General features: G+C 42.0%; 1 long non-coding RNA gene across 2 annotated transcripts in view; it reads left to right on the forward strand.

The window, feature by feature from the left end:
- The window catches only part of LOC106507999, an 84,146-nt gene extending 82,189 nt beyond the window's left edge, over positions 1–1,957 (forward strand). For both annotated transcript variants that reach the window (XR_002338109.1, XR_001304469.2), the window contains one exon: positions 645–1,957. This is a non-coding gene — a long non-coding RNA (uncharacterized LOC106507999). The remainder of the gene's footprint in view (positions 1–644) is intronic.

Consider the following 6,000-nt stretch of genomic DNA (forward strand, 5'->3'; position numbering starts at 1 on the left):
AAGTCTCTGAGAAAACAACGGAATGAAATACTTGTCCTGTTGCAGGAAAATACATCAATAACTCAACAAAACTATAATCTTTAAAATGACAAAACTACTCAAAAGTATGTAAATCAGGGAATTTTTCCCCCAAGAAAAGTTGAAGGATTTTATTTCAGATGAGTCTTCCATGAGCTGTACCCTCCTTCATACTCACCCAAGTGATAAATCTAAGAGGTGGAAGTAACTGTGAGTTCCAGAAATCTTACTGTTTGGGAAAGCCAGGATCTGAAGAGGAAAAGTCATTGGATGTGCTTTTTTGTCCCCAAAAGAATGAACTCAGGCAAAGAAATTCAAAAGTGTTCAGAATGCTATTGGTATATTTCTATTAGGGGAAAACCAGATGGAATTGATTTGGTGGGATATACTGTAAGTATAGAAAAGAGCTTCCTATGAGATGTTCTGATAATTGACTTATTGGCTCTAATTTTGGTAGCCTTGTGACTTTGCAGTTCCTTCTACTAGAAGCATGGATGCTGTGTTTGAACATGGGATTTGCTGTGCCCAATGGCATGTGGGCAGAGTGACTTTGTGCCAGTCCCAGCTTAATCCTTAGTAGGCATTTGTGTTTTCAGTTGTGCTCTCCCTCTTTGTGCTCCTGCCAGTGTCGTCAGAAGAAAATGGCCAACCCAGTGGTCTGAGGAGGAGGAGGAGAGATCCATGAAGCACATGTGGATGTATATTCAACCTATAGCACCTGACCCCCAGCCCACCACCAGATGTGCAAACAAGAGTAAGTTTAAAGCTCCTGGATTTTGAAGCTCTCAAGCAGCATCATTGTGACAATAGGTTACTATTTTACAGGGTTAGTTGAAAGAGAGGCTTAAAGAACATTAATCTACAGATTGTTGGATTTTCGTTTTCATGATTACTCTTGTAAGGATAATAACAAATTAAGTTTTCTACATAAATATGAGCATGCCCCATATCTAAAACTGATGGACCATTTGAGAATGAACAAAACGATTTCTGTGTAGATTTATATAGGATGGGTTTGGGGGAGAAGTGCACCCATGTTTTTATTTAGATAATTAATTCTACAGCCCACTCTGTACAAACTTCTTACCTCTTCCCTCACCAGATGACAGAGAACTGGGGATGAGAGCCCTTGTCAGTTTTCTGTTTTTCTATAGAAAGTCATCTCTTTACAAATCTAGCTGGGGTTTGTGCAGCATGAATTGCTATTTGCCAGCCTTGTGGATTAACCCTGGGGGCACCCCTAAGAGCTGTCAGAGGCTTTGCCTTAATGCAAAAGGGTGTTGGAACCACACAGGAAGCCCAGGAATCCTTAATTTAGTTGATTAGACACAGAAATTGAGACAAAGCTTGGGGCCAGATCTAGCTTAGAACTTTAAACATTCTTAATTGCTTGTGAGGCCAGCATCATGCTAGCCCATCTTCTTAACCCCATCTTGGGTAACTGGGGGTTCTAGGGCTGAAAGTCTAGGCTAGAGATCAGGGACCTGGGGTTAGATATGAGGTTGGAGTGGCAGAGGCATTAAGCAAGGACCAATCCTGAGCACCAATGTGAAAGGACTGGACAGAAGGACACTAAAACCATTAAGAGCAATATAGTGTATAGTTAGAACCAGACTGGACTGGAGAGCAGGAAGGACCAGGGTCTGAAGAGATGCTCTGGGCCTCTCTGCATGGCTGGAAGGATTTTGGTAAGTCCTCCTAGCTTGGTTTGGGTAGGACTCCAAGCTAGTTTGGAGGCAGGCTCAGTGAGAAACAGAGGAGAGAAACTGTCTGGTCTCAGCCTGCCAATCATGAGTAGCAGCAATAATCCGCCCCAATTCACACTGACTTTCTTCTCCAAAATCTTATTCTGTTTGAACAAGATTAGTTATGAAGAGAGAAATGGGAGGCGGGGCGGAGCTGGACTACCTAGTATCTTAGAGGTTTTTGTTTTGTTGGGTTTGGGTTTTTTTTTTTTTTTTTTTTTTTTTTTGCTTTTTTAGGGCCACTCCAAGGCATATGGAGATTCCCAGGCTAGGGGTCTAATGGGAGCTACAGCTGCTGGCCTATGCCACAGCCACAGCTACACCAGATCCGACCCAAGTCTATGACATACACCACAGCTCATGGCAACACCGGGTTCTTAACCTGCTGAGTGACCTCATGGTTCCTAGTTGGATTTGTTTCCATTGTGCCTCAATGGGAACTCTGTATCTTCCAATTTTTTGACTGTTTTCACCTCCCTGGAAAAGGTCTTTCTTTCCCTCCTAATTTTTGTTCTTCAAAATATCAGAGCTCCTTACATATAACTCTATCTACACCACTTCCCATCTCTGTGTGCCCCCACCACTTTATTTTGGGGGAGGGGCAGTATGGATAACAGCTCCCTGGCTCATGGAAGGGGACTGAGTCCATGGCTCACTGAGAGCTGAAGTTGGGTGGAAGCTAAAAGGGAGGTGGACCAAGGTTCCCTAGAGAAAGAACTACATCTTCCCTTGAGAGGAAAGATGTGGGTGGCCAGTACACCTGTGACGGGGCCTACCATGCTGTTGGGTGTCTAACCATCCTTGTTTGCTTTGGACTAAGGGATTTCCTGGGACACAGGACTTCAAGTATGAATACTGGGGAATCATTGGATTTATGCACTAGAAAATGACAGCACTTTAAAGGGTCAGCCTATGGATACAAAGGGACTGAATACCTGATAATGTGGCCATATAGGTTATATATCGCTTAGTAACAATTCACTTTTTATTGCTACATAACAAATTACTGCAAATGTAGCAGCTTAAAATAACCAACATTTACTATCTTAAAATCTCTGTGGGTTAGTAGTCTGGATATGGCTCAGCTGGTCCTCTGCTCAGGGTCATATGAGGGTGTAATCAAGGTGTCACCTGGGCTGTATTTTCGTGTGGAGGTTTGAGTTGGGAAAATCTTCCAAATACATTCAAGTTGTTGGCAGAATTCATTGCCCCGCAGCCACAGGACTCATGAGGGCTTAGTTATTTAAAGCCAACAGAAAAAGTGTCTCTGGTCTCAGAGAGGACCTAGTCCCTCTTTTAAGGGCTTTTACTTGATTAAGTCAGGGTCACCCAAGGTAGTCTCCCTTTTGATTAACTCAGAATCAATTGGCCTTAATTATTTGCAAAATCCCTTCACCTTTCCCATATTCTGTTGGCTAGAAGCAAGTCACAGGTCCTTTCCACACATAAGGGGAGGGAGGAGATTTGCAGGATATACAGGCCCAAAATGGAATCAGAGGACCATTCTATAAACCACCTGCCATAGAAACCACCTCAAAACATAGTGGCTTAAAAAAATCCAGTTTTTAAATTTTACTTCCTCATGAAACTAGGGGTCAGGAATATGGGCTGCGTTCAGCCACGCAGTTCTGTTGATTGTACCTGAGGTCCCTCATGTGACTGCAGACAACTGGCAGGTTGGCTGGGAGCATATTAATCTAGGAGGTCTCAGCTGGGACAGCTTGGCTTGGCTCCAGGCGGTCTCATCCTCCAGTAGAATGACCTGGGCTTCTTCACATGGTGGTCCCACAGTAGCAAGTGAGCATAAGCTTCAGTGTGCAAGCCCTTTCCAAGCTTGCATCATGTTTGCTAATGTTCCAATGGCTAAAGAAAGTCATATGGCAAAGGCTTGAGTCAACTTGGGAGGGCATGGATATAGGGGGATGTGATTCATTATGCATTGTTATAAAATCCACTGCCATGGCATTGGGAGAAGCATCAAAATCCTCTTGCCAAGTTTGGAAGAAGGGCCAGTAATTACCCATCTCTAGTGGAAGAGTATATGCATATAACCGTAGTGGCTACCAGAGTCCTTAAGACTATAGGGTCCCCAAGTTTTCTAGGCAGTCTGAACTTCTTGAGTTTCTTAAATGACTTTAGACTGGGGGGGTTGGGAGTTGGGAGGGGATCTTCTTACAAATGACTGATATCAGACCTCTCAGCACACTGGCAATTTAGGATTTGGAAACAGCTTTAGTTTGTTTTAGAAAAATACAACATAAGAAGATTGAGCAGTAACATTATTCCAGTTACATATTCTCACTGGGATCTTCAGAATCAGAAATAATAACACCTTGTTTCTTCCATCTTTGCATCTTAATCACCCCCCAAAAAGCCCAATTTGGCCTTTTCTTCAATAATAGGTTAGAGGAAAAAAAATTTTTTAAATCAATGTTGTATATTACCTGAAGTTGGTTTGTCCTTTCATGTACTTCAGGTTCTGTGGTGGTGGATATAAATAGCCTTCCCTGATTGGAGTTGTGAGAGCCACTGGTCCCTTCCACAACATTCCTACTGGGTAGTTTGTCTCAGCTAAAAGAATATTAGATCTGGAATTCCCTGGTGGCTCAGTGGACTAAGGATCTGGTGTTGTCACTGCTGTGGCTCAGATCACTACTGTCGCTCGTGTTTGATCCCTGACCTGGGAATTTCCACATGCCACAGGTGTGACCAAAAAGAAAAATAAAATATCAATGGGATTCTCCCACACATAGAAGTATGTGTTAGCAGACACATATCTCTTCCTTAAACTCAGAAGAAAGACCATGGGAGTTCCCATCATGCCTCAGTGGAAACGAATCTGACTAGTATCTGTGAGGACTCAGGTTTGATCCCTGGCCTCACTCAGAGAGTTAAGGAAATAGCATTGCCATGGACTGTGGTGTAGGTCGCAGACACAGCTTGGATCCTGCATTGCTATGGCTATGGAAGTTCCCAGCCTAACCTGGGAACTTCCATATGCTGTATGTGTGGCCCTAAAAAGCAAAAGAGAGAAAGAGAGAAAGAAGGAAGGAAGGAAGGAGGGAAGGAAGGAAGGAAGGAAGGAAGGAAGGAAAGAAAGAAAGAAAGAAAGAAAGAAAGAAAGAAAAGAAAGAAAGAGAAAGAAAGAAAGAAAAGAAAGGAAGAAAGAAAGAGAAAGAAAGAAAGGAAAGAAAGAAGAAAAGACCATGGCCTCTCTTGCATGACTGAAGACTCTGATGTTCTGACAGTAAGATTTTATTCTCTTTTGCCTGAAGCACTCCAGGACGGGGAAAAAGCTGGCTAAGATGTCAGCCTGCCAAATGTCTGGAGTCTAATAGAAAAGAAACTGCTACCTGCTTGACATTTCAGGATATGTCCCCCATCATATCCTGAAACTAGATGCCCATCTCATGTTCTTGGACATGCCCTTGTATACATCTAAGTTAAATATACGTATGACTAAACTCTGTAACATCAGCATAGGCACAATTATATATAAACAAGTATACAATACATGGGGAGCTTATACCACATGCAATGTTGCTGCTCTAAAGATCCAGTAAGATCTTAGAAATAACTAAGTGTGACTTAGAAATAAGTCTCTGTTGAGGGACCAGTTTATTCTCTGTTAAAGAACATCACCTAGTTTTGCTGATTCATTCTGTGAGTCTCATGATATTCTTGGTCCAGGCTGATCTGCCTGAGATATTGTATCATTGATTCAGGTCAGTTATTAATCATAGACTTTGTGACTTTGTATCTTCAGATATTTCAAAAGTTTACCTTAGGTCCTGTTTTTATAATTTGATTCTAGAGTAGATTTCTTTCCCTAGTCTACTCTGTAAAAGTTCTTGCTCTTAAGCCACTTGTGACTTCGAAAATGCATTCTCTCCCCTATAAGTGCCCTTCGAATATTTTCTTTTTCTGCCCATCACTATTCCATGTTTTCTGGCTGTGTTCTCTTCCACTGTCATGTTAATTTTGGTAATTCTCAGATCAGAATTTTGACATAAAGTGTAATTTCTTATTAGCTGTCAGGCTGAAAAAAACAATTTCTCAAACATGAAACAATTCCAGCAAGAGCTCAGGGATGTAACCATACCATCACATCACAGCCGCATCAACAGAGGCTTCAAGGATATTGAAAGTTTCTGCCCATGGAAACAGAAATGGCTTTGCTGAGAATAACAGGCATAGCACAGAGTTTACTATCTTGAACCTTGATACTAAAATATTT

The sequence above is a fragment of the Sus scrofa genome, chromosome 13 (assembly GCF_000003025.6).
Source record: "Sus scrofa isolate TJ Tabasco breed Duroc chromosome 13, Sscrofa11.1, whole genome shotgun sequence".
Lineage (NCBI taxonomy): Eukaryota > Metazoa > Chordata > Mammalia > Artiodactyla > Suidae > Sus > Sus scrofa.